This window comes from Acipenser ruthenus, chromosome 10 (genome assembly GCF_902713425.1).
Source record: "Acipenser ruthenus chromosome 10, fAciRut3.2 maternal haplotype, whole genome shotgun sequence".
Classification (NCBI taxonomy): domain Eukaryota; kingdom Metazoa; phylum Chordata; class Actinopteri; order Acipenseriformes; family Acipenseridae; genus Acipenser; species Acipenser ruthenus.
In genome coordinates this window covers 714556-729403 of record NC_081198.1, presented here as the reverse complement: position 1 = coordinate 729403, position 14848 = coordinate 714556, and positions in this window count along the sequence as shown.

The following is a 14848-nucleotide window of genomic DNA, read 5'->3' as shown; positions in this document are numbered from 1 at the left end:
AACTGCAGAGAAGACCACGGAATCCTCTGCTCTTCAATGAAGATCCAGTCCAGAACCCTAACAAACACACTGCAGAGAAGACCACGCAATCCACTGCTCTTCAATGAAGATCCAGAACCCTAACAAACACACTGCAGAGAAGACCATGCAATCCACTGCTCTTCAATGAAGATCCAGAACCCTAACAAACACACTGCAGAGAAGACCACGCAATCCACTGCTCTTCAATGAAGATCCAGAACCCTAACAAACACACTGCAGAGAAGACCACGCAATCCCCTGCTCTTCAATGAAGATCCAGAACCCTAACAAACACACTGCAGAGAAGACCACGCAATCCCCTGCTCTTCAATGGAAGGCTTGTAAAAGCCCACTCAGAAATCACTGCCACATAGGCCTTTTGTTTTGTTAACTGGTGACTTCAGAATACACATTGTGTAAACAAGCCCTGGTTTCACTCCAGTGGGGCTGGATGGGTGTTTTAATATTCTCTCCCTCGCATTTTCAATTCCCTACCGCAAGCCACACTTTGGATTATTTCCTGCATTGTTGAGGTTTGTTGCTGTTAACCTTGAGTTGGTGCAAACGAAAGATTTGCTTGTTGCTGGCAGTTGAGTTTTACATTTTACGTAAGCCTCATGTCTCATTTACAAGAACCAAGGTACTAAAATTAAAATAATTTTGTTAAGGAAAAAAAGCTATGATTAAATTAATGTTCACAACTGTCACAAAACAAGGTAAGGGAGGGTGTAGGGAAGCTAAATGTGAAAGCAGCAATAAAGACTTTCCCTTTACTCACGCGACAGTGAACGATTTTCTCAATATTCTGTGCTGTACACAGGAATCTATGTGGATTCAGGTGGGGTCCAATTGCATGCAACACTGGAAGTGATTTAGGAAAGGAAACTAGGTTCCTCTATCAAACAAAGCACAATTTATGCAGGCTGTGTGATCGTACAGCAGGAATTTCTTTCGTTATAGTGGTCGTGCTTTGCTTTCATGCTTCACCCTGATCCAGAGACTGAACAGTAATGAAGACTCGCACCCAGCAATCCCAGGGTCTCTTTGCAAATACAGCTTTGTTCATCAAACGTCCATTAAATACCAATGTATTACAATGGGCTGCTATTCCACAGGAATCTAAAGTGTCAGTAAAAGCTCAAAGGGTTCAAACGCGGTGGACATGCATGTAAACTCCAGAGCGATGTGATTATTAATTACTGTCCTGTCTGACACTGCTGGGGTTAACGGGGGGGGGGGTTAAACAGATTTGTTCCACAGTAGCTCCTGCAGTGTGGCACCAGCCTTTAACTTTTCAATAACAAATCAGATGAAATGTGTGCACAATGCAGCTAGTTTTCTAAAGATAAGGCCCTATCAGCATGACTCCTGCTGACCTCCTCTCATCCAGATGTTTCAGGCAGGGATAATGTGCAGCACACAGTAGCTATTGTTCAGTTAGAATACCAGGGAGTGAGACCCTCAAGGGATAACCAGCCCAGGGCATCATGATCCTCCTTTTCATTTAGTGCCATAACCTTGGACCTTTTATCCAAAGGGTCGGGCCAGCTTACTTCTTTGTGAATAAACTGCTGCTATTTAGGTCAGCAGTTTTACATGCCGTAGTTGTCTTTATAGAGGTTTTATTTTTATACACTACACTCCAACATGTACCAGGACACTGGGGACTGGGGGTAGGACTGTTATCACCCCTGCTGCCCCACCCCTTACTTACTAAATATCTGGGCTTCATTGGACAGGCAATCGTCTCCTCTGTGAATGTAAGCAAAATATTTTAATGAGAAGACCACCGCGCAGGTGCAGTCGTTCCCCAAAATGATTTCCATTTCCTGGGAATATGGAGCGATTACTATGGGGATGTGTACTGCTCAGTCACCCCACCGGACGCCTTGTTTAATTCATATCTTAATATCCCTGAATAGATACTCGTCCCCTCTTCAAAAACAGGTGACAGATCTTAATAAGCAGGACGTCCCATGAGTGCAGTGGCAGCCCATGCCAATGCAGAAGAACTGGGTGGGGTATTTGTTCGTCATTTTCACCAAAGAAATCTGTTTCTGCAAGGCCAGTGTATGTAGTATGCATGTAAGTTCAATCTTCTTCGATCATTATTTATGATTGTAATATCAGAAACACATTATTTTTGAGGTCAGGGGTGTCATTATAGAATAAGCGTGGAACAGGGAAAAAATGAAGCAGAGTATTTCAACACAACCTAAACATTGAGTGCCGACCAGGCTGGGATGTGCCTAATTGGAGAGCAGAACTCCTGCTCTCACACCTCCTGCATGTCTGTGTGGAGTCCTGCGTTCCTGGCACACCTCCTGCATGTCTGTGTGGAGTCCTGCGTTCCTGGCATACCTCCTGGTGGGGAGGGCAGGAGCTCTCCTATAAAGACACAAAACAACCCAGTTGATATACTTCCTGGGACTTCATTGAAGCATTGACTCAGGAATAACTAATAGAGCAAACAAGGCTAGTGGATCAACTCCAAAATCAGAGCCTTCGTCTGAACACATACCTCCCAAAGAGTGGGTGTGACGGGGGGTTAATGCACCTGGATTACAATTACTCTGTGTACTGTATGAAACGACTATGTGATTTACCACGTGCAATTTTACACTAAAATAGAATCTCTTTACAGCACTGTTATATAATGAACTGTATGGAACACTGCAACTTAAACAGCAAAGGTCACAGGTCACAGCAGAAAAGCAGCATGGATCTGTAAACATGTTTTGCAGAAGGGAAAACGCGACGGTCAGTGTTACAAAACCAGTGCCAAATAACACAGGCACGCCTTTTAGCACTGAAGGAACCCTGAACAGTTTGTTCCCTTGTTATCCTTTATAAAGCTGACCCCTGTGTGTCCTATCCAACATGCTGCAGAGCTGCATTAGCAGTTGATGTTCAAGTATCGAGGCGAGGGGGTTGGCTTTAAAAAGGTAATAAAAATAAACCTCTCTCTGAAGCTCCATTAAAGATTGCACAACCCTTTATCATTAAAATGCAATCGGTTGTGAGGCTGCAAAAACAAATACATGTGATTGTTCTATACATTAGCACTGTGCTTCGCTAATGACATTAAGAGGCCCTGTGTTGAAGTGGTTCTGCAAACCACAATGAGTTAAACAACAAAGCCCCTTTGAAAAAGCCAAACATGTTGCAGTGACTGTCAGCAAAAAAAACTCCTTTGATCAACATGTGAAAGAGGTAGAGGCTTTAAATGAGTGCCCTACGCAGCCAGCATTGTTGTTTGGAAGTTAGTTGCTAACTAGAAAATGAGAATCTTAAGGGATCTCTCAAGGAGCTGTGAACAGGGCTCTCTGTTAGCAGACGGGCTCCCAGTCCAGTGTGCTGGGAAAGGTCAAGCCCACCTGCCTCCTCTGGTGCAAGCTCCAATCCTGACAGTGTTTCAAAGGATTCCCACTGTGCCTTGTATCTGAGACAGGATTCTGCAGTTCATCCAGGTGCAGCACTGTGCCTTGTATCTGAGACAGGATTCTGCAGTTCATCCAGGTGCAGCACTGCCCCTTGTATCTGAGACAGGATTCTGCAGTTCATCCAGGTGCAGCACTGCCCCTTGTATCTGAGACAGGATTCTGCAGTTCATCCAGGTGCAGCACTGTCCCTTGTATCTGAGACAGGATTCTGCAGTTCATCCAGGTGCAGCACTGCCCCTTGTATCTGAGACAGGATTCTGCAGTTCATCCAGGTGCAGCACTGCCCCTTGTATCTGAGACTGACAGGCAGGCCCTGACTGCTGCCCTGGCTCTTGATGCTGTGAAGCCCCTGTGCTGAGAGACTTGATTTCCAATTGCCCTTCTTACACGAATCTAGTCTGATCGACAGCTGAGCTGGTTTAATGAAAAGGAATCTTTGTGGGCTTGTAAAGGCAGTATATTAGCTAACAACTTTAGCTTTGCAAAGTGGCTGCAGATCTTATTATGTGAACTAAGTTATCCCCCCGAAAACTGACAACCACAGTCCTGTCTTGCTTGACATTGCAGATGCAGCTGCAGTATTATTATGGAAAGTAAAACTTATTTTCTGATTATTCATGTGTAATCTGAATTGATAATGACCCTGTCTGCTCACCTCACTACAGTAAACTTTCAGGTAACACTTTACATTAAGTGTCTCTGTTCACTGTATCTTTACATAGCAGTTACATTTACATTGTAGTTACATAGTAAATACATGTGTACATACACATAATTACAATATTATTCTGCATAGTTACAAAGTACTTAACGTGTACATTTGTTTGCACAATATACATAAGTACACACTTGCATCAGAAAAGGGTTAGGGATAGGGTTTTGAGTAAGGTTATATCATCCATACAAAATGACACATTAAGTACATTGTAACATAATAACATTGTAATTATGATTGTAATGATGTTTCAATACACATGTATTTTGTAAGTAAATACTATGTAAATACACAGTAATTAGAGACACAAGTGTTACCAACTGTGGGGCTCCCGAGTGGCGCATCCAGTAAAAGCACTCGCGTAGAGTGCAGGATGTGCCCTATAGTATGGATGTCACCGGTTCGAGTCCAGGCTATTCCTTTGCCGACGGAGGAATGGAGCTCCCAGGGGGCGGTGCACAATTGGCCGAGCGCCGCCCGGGGGGAGGGAGGGTTAGGTTGGGGAGGGTGTCCTCGGCTCACCGCGCACCAGAGACCCCTGTGGTCTGACCGGGCGCCTGCGGGCTTGCCTGTAAGCTGCCCAGAGCTGCATTGTCCTCCGACGCTGTAGCTCTGGGTGGCTGCACGGTGAGTCTGCAGTGTAAAAAACAGCGGTCGGCTGACGGCACATGCTTCGGAGGACAGCGTGTGTTCGTCTTCGCCCCTCCCGAGTCAGTGAAGGGGTGGTAGCGGTGAGCTGAGCTAAACAAAATAATTGGACACTACTAAATTGGGGAGAAAATAACATAAAAACAAAAAACATTTTTTTTTAAAAGTGTTACCAACTGTTATAAAGGTCAGGGGGCACAAATGGGAGATCAGTAAAAAGTACATTCAGCCTGGAATTTAGGAAGCAGCTCTTTCCACAGAGTGATCAATGTGCAGAATGGTTTACCAGGTGAAACTGTGACAGCTCAAACACGGCATCATTCAAAAAAACAATTACTTCTAGCCCTGGAGCTAACGGTGTGCTAGCAAGAGACAAGCTCTGATGGGTGGAATGGCATCTCCTTCTCCCCCCGCCTTCAACACTGCAGGAAGGAAGGTTAGCAGGGCTGCAGGAGGCAGAGAGCAGAGCCGAGAACTCAGAGAGTGTGCTTTTAAACTCCAGCTCAGCCAGGCTGACAATCCAGCTCCTTGTTGTGTCCCTGGTGCCACACAGCAAGAAGACAGGACGCCAGCAGGGCTCCCCGGAAATGAAATGGGCCTGGCCTCCTCGGGGCCACGGGCTGAAATACATAATCCCAGAGAAAGGAAGAAGACCAAGTAGCAAAGAAATGAAGTGGCTTTTGCAAATACTTTTCATTTGAATGGCCTGTGTCTAATGGATTGTTATTAAGCTGTTAAAGCTTGGGGCCATCACTGATTGCCTCCTCCCCATCCATGGCTCATGATAGCTGCTGAAAAAAAAAGTTCATTCTGTCAAGTTGCTAATTTGCGGAGGTCGTGCGCGTTACACAGCCATACTGGGATATAAAGTGCACTGTTGTCGACACAAATGACACATGCCATGTTAGTGGAAATAAATTCTTTACGTCATTTATATTAGAAATGCATTTAATGTGAAACCTTTTTCAGCCGCAAGAAATGTTATTTATATTCTTGTCATATTTTTTTGCCTAGTGAAACATAGATTGCTTTAGTCCCAGAATATGAACACATTTACCTATATGCAATTGATCTAAACAGCTTCAGATCTACCGCCACCATTTAAATACTACATAAGGACCCAATGTGGCAGTCACCTCTCTTTGAGAGACACGCTACAGAGACTCACACACGCTTGCAGTTACCTCTCTTTGAGAGACACGCTACAGAGACTCACACACGCTTGCAGTTACCTCTCTGAGAGACACGCTACAGAGACTCACACACGCTTGCAGTTACCTCTCTTTGAGAGACACGCTACAGAGACTCACACACGCTTGCAGTTACCTCTCTGACAGACACGCTACAGAGACTCACACACGCTTGCAGTTACCTCTCTGAGAGACACGCTACAGAGACTCACACATGCTTGCAGTTACCTCTCTTTGAGAGACACGCTACAGAGACTCACACACGCTTGCAGTTACCTCTCTGAGAGACACGCTACAGAGACTCACACACGCTTGCAGTTACCTCTCTTTGAAAGACACGCTACAGAGACTCACACACGCTTGCAGTTACCTCTCTGACAGACACGCTACAGAGACTCACACACGCTTGCAGTTACCTCTCTTTGAAAGACACGCTACAGAGACTCACACACGCTTGCAGTTACCTCTCTTTGAGAGACACGCTACAGAGACTCAGCATTTTATAAATGTTTAATAAACATTGTGTTTATTCTATATTGAATATTGCGAGATTCCTACAGAGAGCAGGGTCGTGATGCACCCCGGCTGTATTGTTGCAGGTTTGCCACGTGTATCTCACGGTTATACTGTGCATTGACCATGGTTTGCCATGTTTATTAATATGCTTTATCGTACCTCGTTGGTCTTTACAATGCTTACCTATGCTTTAGCTTTCACTGTGCTTTACTACACTTTGCTATGCTTTTGCTATGGGAAGCTTGTATAATGGACGCCCTGGTTCCGGCAGTGTGTTAGTATGCTTCTTTACTATTAACGTCTCAAAGTCCTCCAGCGGTTCTTATTTCATTACTTAATTACCATGCACTTTCACCATATGCTGATCGTGCAAGCGATTTGCTGGAGAATAAACTGCCACCGAACCCCAAGAAGAGCACCAATAGAGGAAGGAATGTGGGTGCCTTGTTCTCTTGCACCCCAGGAGCCTGTCAATTAGTAAAGAGTAAGAAGGAAAGGAAGCTGATAATGAGCATGATAATCGACAGCATGCTGCTTTGAGGAGATTTCATTTAGCAGCACATTCCTAAGTGGAGAGGACTCCATTCTAAACAAGGGGGGATTCAAAGAATACTGGGGCCCAACTGGGAGAATATAATTGGGCTTCAATCAAGGGAGTGAACAGGGGAGCTCCAGCATGTGTGTTTGGAGTCCATTAACAACACAACATCAATGAAGCGCTAATCCAACACAACATCAAAGATGCGCTAATCCAACAGAGTGAACAGGGGAGCTCCAGCATGTGTGTTTGGATTCCATTAACAACACAACATCAACGATGCGCTAATCCAACAGAGTGAACAGGGGAGCTCCAGCATGTGTGTTTGGAGTCGATTAACAACACAACACCAATGATGCGCTAATCCAACACAACATCAACGATGCGCTAATCCAACACAACATCAATGATGCGCTAATCCAACACAACATCAACGATGCGCTAATCCAACACAACATCAATGATGCGCTAATCCAACACAACATCAATGATGCGCTAATCCAACACAACATCAACGATGCGCTAATCCAACACAACATCAATGATGCGCTAATCCAACACAACATCAATGATGCGCTAATCCAACACAACATCAATGATGCGCTAATCCAACACAACATCAAAGATGCGGTAATCCAACACAACATCAATGATGCACTAATCCAACACAGAGAGATATTTACATGCTCCATTTATTGCTTAAACGTGTGATTTCCTGAAATACAAGAAAAAAAAAAAAAAAAAAACTAGATGAGGCCCTTGACGTCACAATTGCCATTGTTGTCGCTGTTAATTGTGCATTTTGTATTCGCAGGGATTCCATATAATAATAGCATTTGTAAACCCCATTTTTTCCGTGTGGGATGAACATGGGCTTCTGATGCTTAGTTTGAGGGAACAAGTTTCAGGCGTGCCTCACGCATCATAAATATTTCCATTGAAAGAATATTTTCTCAATCTACACGTCTTAGACTGCATTGCAGATTTGATGTCACTGGGACTGTGTAGCAGTGGACCAGTCTCCCATTGCTTCCAGTAAGCCAGGCACTTCACTGTGTAAGCATGCTGTCGACTCCACTGTACAGTCGCTTGTCTGTTAGTTCTACCAATTTTCACAGCAACGGCGATTCAAATGGACGTCAACACACATGTGCTTCCCAAACATTTGTGTTTAATTCACAGAAACAGTGAGCTCTTTGTCTGATTTAAAAAGAAAATATATCACACTACTTAAGAATGCTGTAGGCTAATGGGACGAAGGAAAGAAAATGTGTTTGTTGTTTTAAAGGATTGGCTATAATGCCTCTAAAAATAATATCAGCTTTCTGCTTATGTTCACGTTACATATTTGAAATGATTGTGTTCTGCATATTCATAGCAAAAATACCCTTTCTTATTGTTGGAGATACTGTTTCCTGACTTTAATGGGACCCGTTTAAAAGGAACAGAAAAGCTTTGGGGTAATGTGATGAACGTTCGTTTCAGCAGCGTACTGCACAGAAACAACCAAAGAACAGAGAAAAGAAACTCATCCACCTCGCCCTGAAACACACAGCTTTTATATAAACCACGCAGATTTCAAGTGAAGAGTAAAGCACAGCTCAGCCCCCATCCTGCAGTGCAAGCACAATGTTTAGGGTTCAGGCTGTTCCTCCTTCTATAGCTCTGCTATCTAAGGTTACATCTAAGGGGAAGGCTTTGTTTTCCAGCAGACCTTTGAAAAACTCGTTGCTTGCTGAAAACAACCAGCATGGCATCAGAATAAACTAAATGCTCATGCGTTCTGTATCGCAGTGAGCACTTTTAATATATGGTGATTCATTTATTAGTAGGCACAAAATGTGTTATAGCCCCGTTTATCTGTGCAAACTTTCTTTAGCCTGTTGCAACTCTAAATGCCGCGCTGGTCCTACAGGGGCGTATGGTAAAATATACTTCAGAAAAATGTACAAAGGCTCAATTTTCTGCTGCCTACAAAGGATTCCACATTTTGCTGCTCAGCACAGCTGCCTAGAATAGATGACAGTGGCTCTTTTGTGGGGTGATTCAAACTGAGGGGGTGTGAATACATTAGCCCTGCAAACAGAACTATCCTATTCTTCTGCTTTTTAAAATATACTCCCAATATGTTTGTGGCCATATTTGGATCATATCCGTCTTGAACTGAGCGCACAAAGGAATAATGGGGATCATTGAGAGCATAATTAAGCTGCGGCTTGGAATACTGGATGCAAAGCGAGAGAAGACAACACTGAAATGTTGTTTTCTTGGCAACGACAAAGGGCTTTTTAAGTGCAAGTGGACATATTTAATGTCTGACTCATGTCTGGAGGTCCTTGCAGTAGTCCATAAACCTTAAGCTTTTGTGTTTATTCATTTTAATCAAATCTAATAGGCAACTTATGGTTTGAGGCAATTGGTGGAATGAATGGGTTCGGCAAAGCACATATTATGCAGCAATGTTTTCCAGTTTAAAAGAGACCGTTTTATAATTGTCATAAACCCTTCCTTTTGTATTTCATTATTCAGATGGGCATCTTTTTAAAGACTTCAGTTCTGCGCTCTGAAGGAATGAGGCTGTTACACTAAAGGCCAGCTGATCCTGGAAGGCGGTAGCGCTTTACAATGGCTGGTGTAAAGTGCTCCATTTCCTTATCTCTTAACTGTTTGGATATCTGGATGATAGAGACGCAGAGCGCTGCACTCATCTGCTTTCTGAAAGATGTTTGGGGGATTTCTCATTTCATTTCCAAGTCTGTTAATCTTACTGAATCGCTTAAAAGGCTGCCAATGGACAAAATCTAATCAGCAGATAAAACAAAATAAAACTGAAGTATTTTATTGACATCATGCTGAAAAAATCTGATAGCAAATAAAATCACAATTTATTCTTTGGACTGTAACACACACATGCACACGCACGCATACACACACACACACACACACACACACAGATAGACATAGGCACACACAGAGATAGACACAAACACACACACACAGACCGACAGACACACACACAGATAGACATAGGCACACACACACACATTCAGATAGACATAGGCACACACACACACACACAGATAGACACAGACACACACACACTCAGATAGACACACACACACACACTCAGATAGACATAGGCACACACACACAAATTTGCTTTGCTGGCAATCTCAGGACATTATAATGTATAATTTCTAACTCAAAGCTAGTGCGTTTAGTGTCCTTTGTAGGATATTGTTTTAATATAGGTTGTATTTAATTGATTTTTTTTGTACATTTCCTTTTTAATTGTGTGTCCACAATACAATAGAAGAACACACCCCTCCCAATCACACACACACATCAACATGACAACTGTGTCCACGACATTAGTGTTGACATCGAACACCACAATGAAACCAGTGAGGCTGGATGAAAGCAATCTCACCCTTACAAATGAAATAAAACTGCTAATGCTATGCTGTATCAAACACGCAGAGAAACCTAGAACTGGAGCTTCCAGAAAATCCACAGTCGCTCTTCTCCTGGTCAAAGACTTGAGAACTTGGTGTTTTGATAATTCTGTTCAATTACCCATAGTGAAAGCATAGCAAAGTGTAATACAGCATAGTGAAAGCATGGTAAAGCATTGTTAACAACTGCAAGGTTTAGTAAAGCATGTTAATAAACCTGGTAAACCAGGGCAACTTCTCATCCTTACACCTTATTAAGTGGATTAAAACATTCACGGATTATAAAGATTTATAAATCATAGGAGAGCCCTCATCCTGAGCCTACAGTTCTTTCAGCAGTGTTGTGTGCTTGTCTGGGTGCTTGCTGTGAAATCACTGGGCATGAGTGTGAGGAAACATGGCTCGATGTCTTGTGTATTCAATTACATTCTGCTACATTTTGTAAATATGTTCATCATAATCCCTGAATTGTATTGATTATATCGACCTAACAAGTCTGGCAGAATGTTGTGTTTTTAAAACAATGGACTATCATTTTGACATCTTTTATTTAGGAATGTGCACTCTGGGAGGCAAGCCCCTCTATCCAGGCTGGTTTGCTTTTCCTTGGTTTTTTGTACCGGGGGAAGGAAGGAGCTCACAGTCACACAGGAATGAGTGGCAACGCTGATATAGGAACGGCATGCTCTGTGCTTTTCTCTACCCAGCAGACCATGCTGTCTCCCTATTAGCCCTGCTGGCTTCTCTACAGCAGCCTCAGCATCACGTCAAGGCTAATATCGGCTGTGATGGTGAGGAGTTGCCGGACTGCGAAAATCTATAAACAAATTAGTCAATCGACAGGCAGCAGGGATGCAAAATGTTTAAGAAAAAACTGGAGTGTGGTAAGAATGTATTACAGTACAAAGAGCAGTCTGGATTTCATGTAAGTGAGTCGAGACAAAAAGAAAAAGGCAGTACACGAATCAAATCAAATAAAACAGAAATGTGGACAAATTGCGAAAGACACCCATTTTTTTAAAGCGGATAAACACTGTGGGAGGTGCATGAGGAGGTATTGGAGCTTTATTTAGAGATCAATGCATGTAATCATTCCCCGCAAACTGGACATAACAACTTTCAAACTGTGTACAGAATAAATGCATTACCAGGCGAGAGGGGCTTCCTCATCATAACCCTTTTTAAAAAGCTTGTGCCGGGCTGCGGAGAGCGGAATGGAATAGCTATTGCCTAAAAAGGGGTTAAGCACTAAGGTTACCCATCCAAGAAGCATCAAATGAAGGCTCTCGCGTTGATGGACACCAGCGCAGAGATCCCTGATGTCCCAAAATATGAGGTTTCTCTTCTAATAATGTTGGAGATATTGCCTCCTGTCAGGATTAATCTGAGCTGACGCACACCCTGATTGGAGGCGACGCGGTCACAGCAGAGTGGCTGTGTTAGTCTCCACACCCCGTCAAGTCTGCTCCACATGCAAGGGGAGAGAGAAGGAACTGTGATACCAGGCTTCCCAGCCACTAATACATTGTGACAAGAGAGAAGGAAACCTTTATTTTAATTCAAAAAACAAAAGCCAAATAGCAAAACTTATGTACGTGCCAAACTTTCTTTCCTTGTGTCTTTCTTCTCTCTCTCTTTTTTTCTTTCCCCATGTACAAAAGATTCACTTGCTTGCTTGCTTGCTTTCTACCCAACCAGCAACCCCTTGGCTCAGGCACTGAGGGTAAGTGGAGGTATTTGCAGATGTGGAGGATGGCACAAAAACATTGTCAAATCAAAGGCTTGAATTATTACACAGAGTTCAGGAAGTTTCACAAGGCACTCAAAACACTCCATTGTCTGGGCCCTGGAACAAGCTCCCCTTTCTTCATGGTGAAAAACAACCTAGCGTTTCTCATAATCAAATCTGTATATTCCAGCAGGCCGTTCCTTGTTTTTTGGAATTCTTTGCATTGGCTATGGTTAGGGTGCACTGTTTGCCTCAACAATAGCAACATTGATTTGCGCTTTTTCAGAGAATTTTGGTTGACTTGAGCAAACAGAAAAAAAAAAAAGCCCGGCCATGCCTGTAAAGAAGGAGTCACTGTCGCAGGGAAAACCCGCCATTCAGACAACGTTACTGAAATTTATCATGCAGTGATTACTGCACCAGCACTGCCTACCAAAGTCATACCCCCCCCCTCTGCAACCACAGCACAATCAGCACAAGAGAGTCCGCCCGACCCTGCCTGCACAATCAGCCCTTGTTTATGAAGTGAAAGTATTTGGGAACTGCTGTTACATTGATGTTTGGTTGCCACGGGCAGCGATTGCCACGTAGAGTCACGACCTTCCTGTTTTGCCACATAGTAACTTATTGAGATGATACAAATGATTCTGGCTCTCTATCTGCTCGTTTAACTGCTGGCTGGGGTCAGGGGTCAAATGTGCCCTTTTTATGAGGCAGCTTTTGAAGTGGCTGCTACCACAGCGAGGGCCCTGATGTGGATGCTCAGACTGCTCTGGACTTCACCACCTACCGAGGGAGGGGAGGCTAATGGCACAGAGACAATGGCCTAACAGACAACCCCCAGATCACTGATATAAAAAGCCCACCTTTGTCATCAGTTTATTCTCGTCGCCAGCGGTGAACATGGTTTTCCAGATGGAAGTAATCGTTTTACTCAGGAGGCTCTCCAGGAGGGATTCTTGCCATCGCTCGTTGAAACCGGCTGTCTCTCCACACACACACACACACACACACACACACACACACACACACACACACACACACACACACACACACACACTATGACTTATAAAGACTTATACTACGCTGCGCACACACACACACGTGTTTGAAATTCAAATGGAATTGCATAGGAGCTACAATGTTATCTTCTAGTGAAGTAATAGTCAATGGATGATAAAGTTCCTGATATATTCCGAACTAATGAACTCGTAGCAGGGATAAAAAAAAAAAGCCTTTTAGGAAAACAGACATAGAGGGTTAGATTCTAAAAGCTATTTGCTCCAAATTCAAAAATGAAAAAGAAACCACTTAAGATTACTCACAAGTTCCTAAGTTAAGAGAGTTAGTGGTTTATATCTGGTTTGATGACTTTATTGGGTGTGTTTTTCCTTTCTGAAGGAAACGACGATATGGATGAAATAGCTTTGTGAATCTAGCCCAGAGAGTGGTGACAGTATGGAATAGGTTACCAAGCCATGTTGTTGATGCTGAATAAGTGGGATCCCTATGACCTGATATCACAAAGTTTGGGGATCAATCAGCGACCAGGAACCAGACGAGCACTGATGAGCCTTCTCTCGGTCGTACATTTTCTTAAATTATTATGATACGCCCACTTATAATAAAAATGCATTGCAAATATACTGTACAGTATGATATAGTAACTGCAACATGCGTGTTGTACAGTTTAATTACACCTAACATATCACGAATACAAAGATGCATTTAGTGTTACATGTAGTGTAACGATACACCAGTCTCACAATACGATGCATATCACGATATGCAGGTCCCGACATGGTACGTATCGCGATATGCAGGTCCCGACACGATATGTATCACGATATGCAAGTCCTGATGCGATATGTGTCACGATACACAGGTCCAGGTATGGTATGTGTCACGATACGCAGGTCCAGGTATGGTATGTGTCACGATACGCAGGTCCAGGTATGGTATGTGTCACGATACACAGGTCCAGGTATGGTATCTGTCACGATACGCAGGTCCAGGTATGGTATGTGTCACGATACGCAGGTCCAGGTATGGTATGTGTCACGATACACAGGTCCAGGTATGGTATGTGTCACGATACGCAGGTCCAGGTATGGTATGTGTCACGATACGCAGGTCCAGGTATGGTATGTGTCACGATACACAGGTCCAGGTATGGTATGTGTCACGATACACAGGTCCAGGTATGGTATGTGTCACGATACGCAGGTCCAGGTATGGTATGTGTCACGATACGCAGGTCCAGGTATGGTATGTGTCACGATACACAGGTCCAGGTATGGTATCTGTCACGATACGCAGGTCCAGGTATGGTATGTGTCACGATACGCAGGTCCAGGTATGGTATGTGTCACGATACGCACGTCCAGGTATGGTATGTGTCACGATACACAGGTCCAGGTATGGTATGTGTCACGATACGCAGGTCCAGGTATGGTATGTGTCACGATACACAGGTCCAGGTATGGTATGTGTCACGATACGCAGGTCCAGGTATGGTATGTGTCACGATACGCAGGTCCAGGTATGGTATGTGTCACGATACGCAGGTCCAGGTATGGTATGTGTCACGATA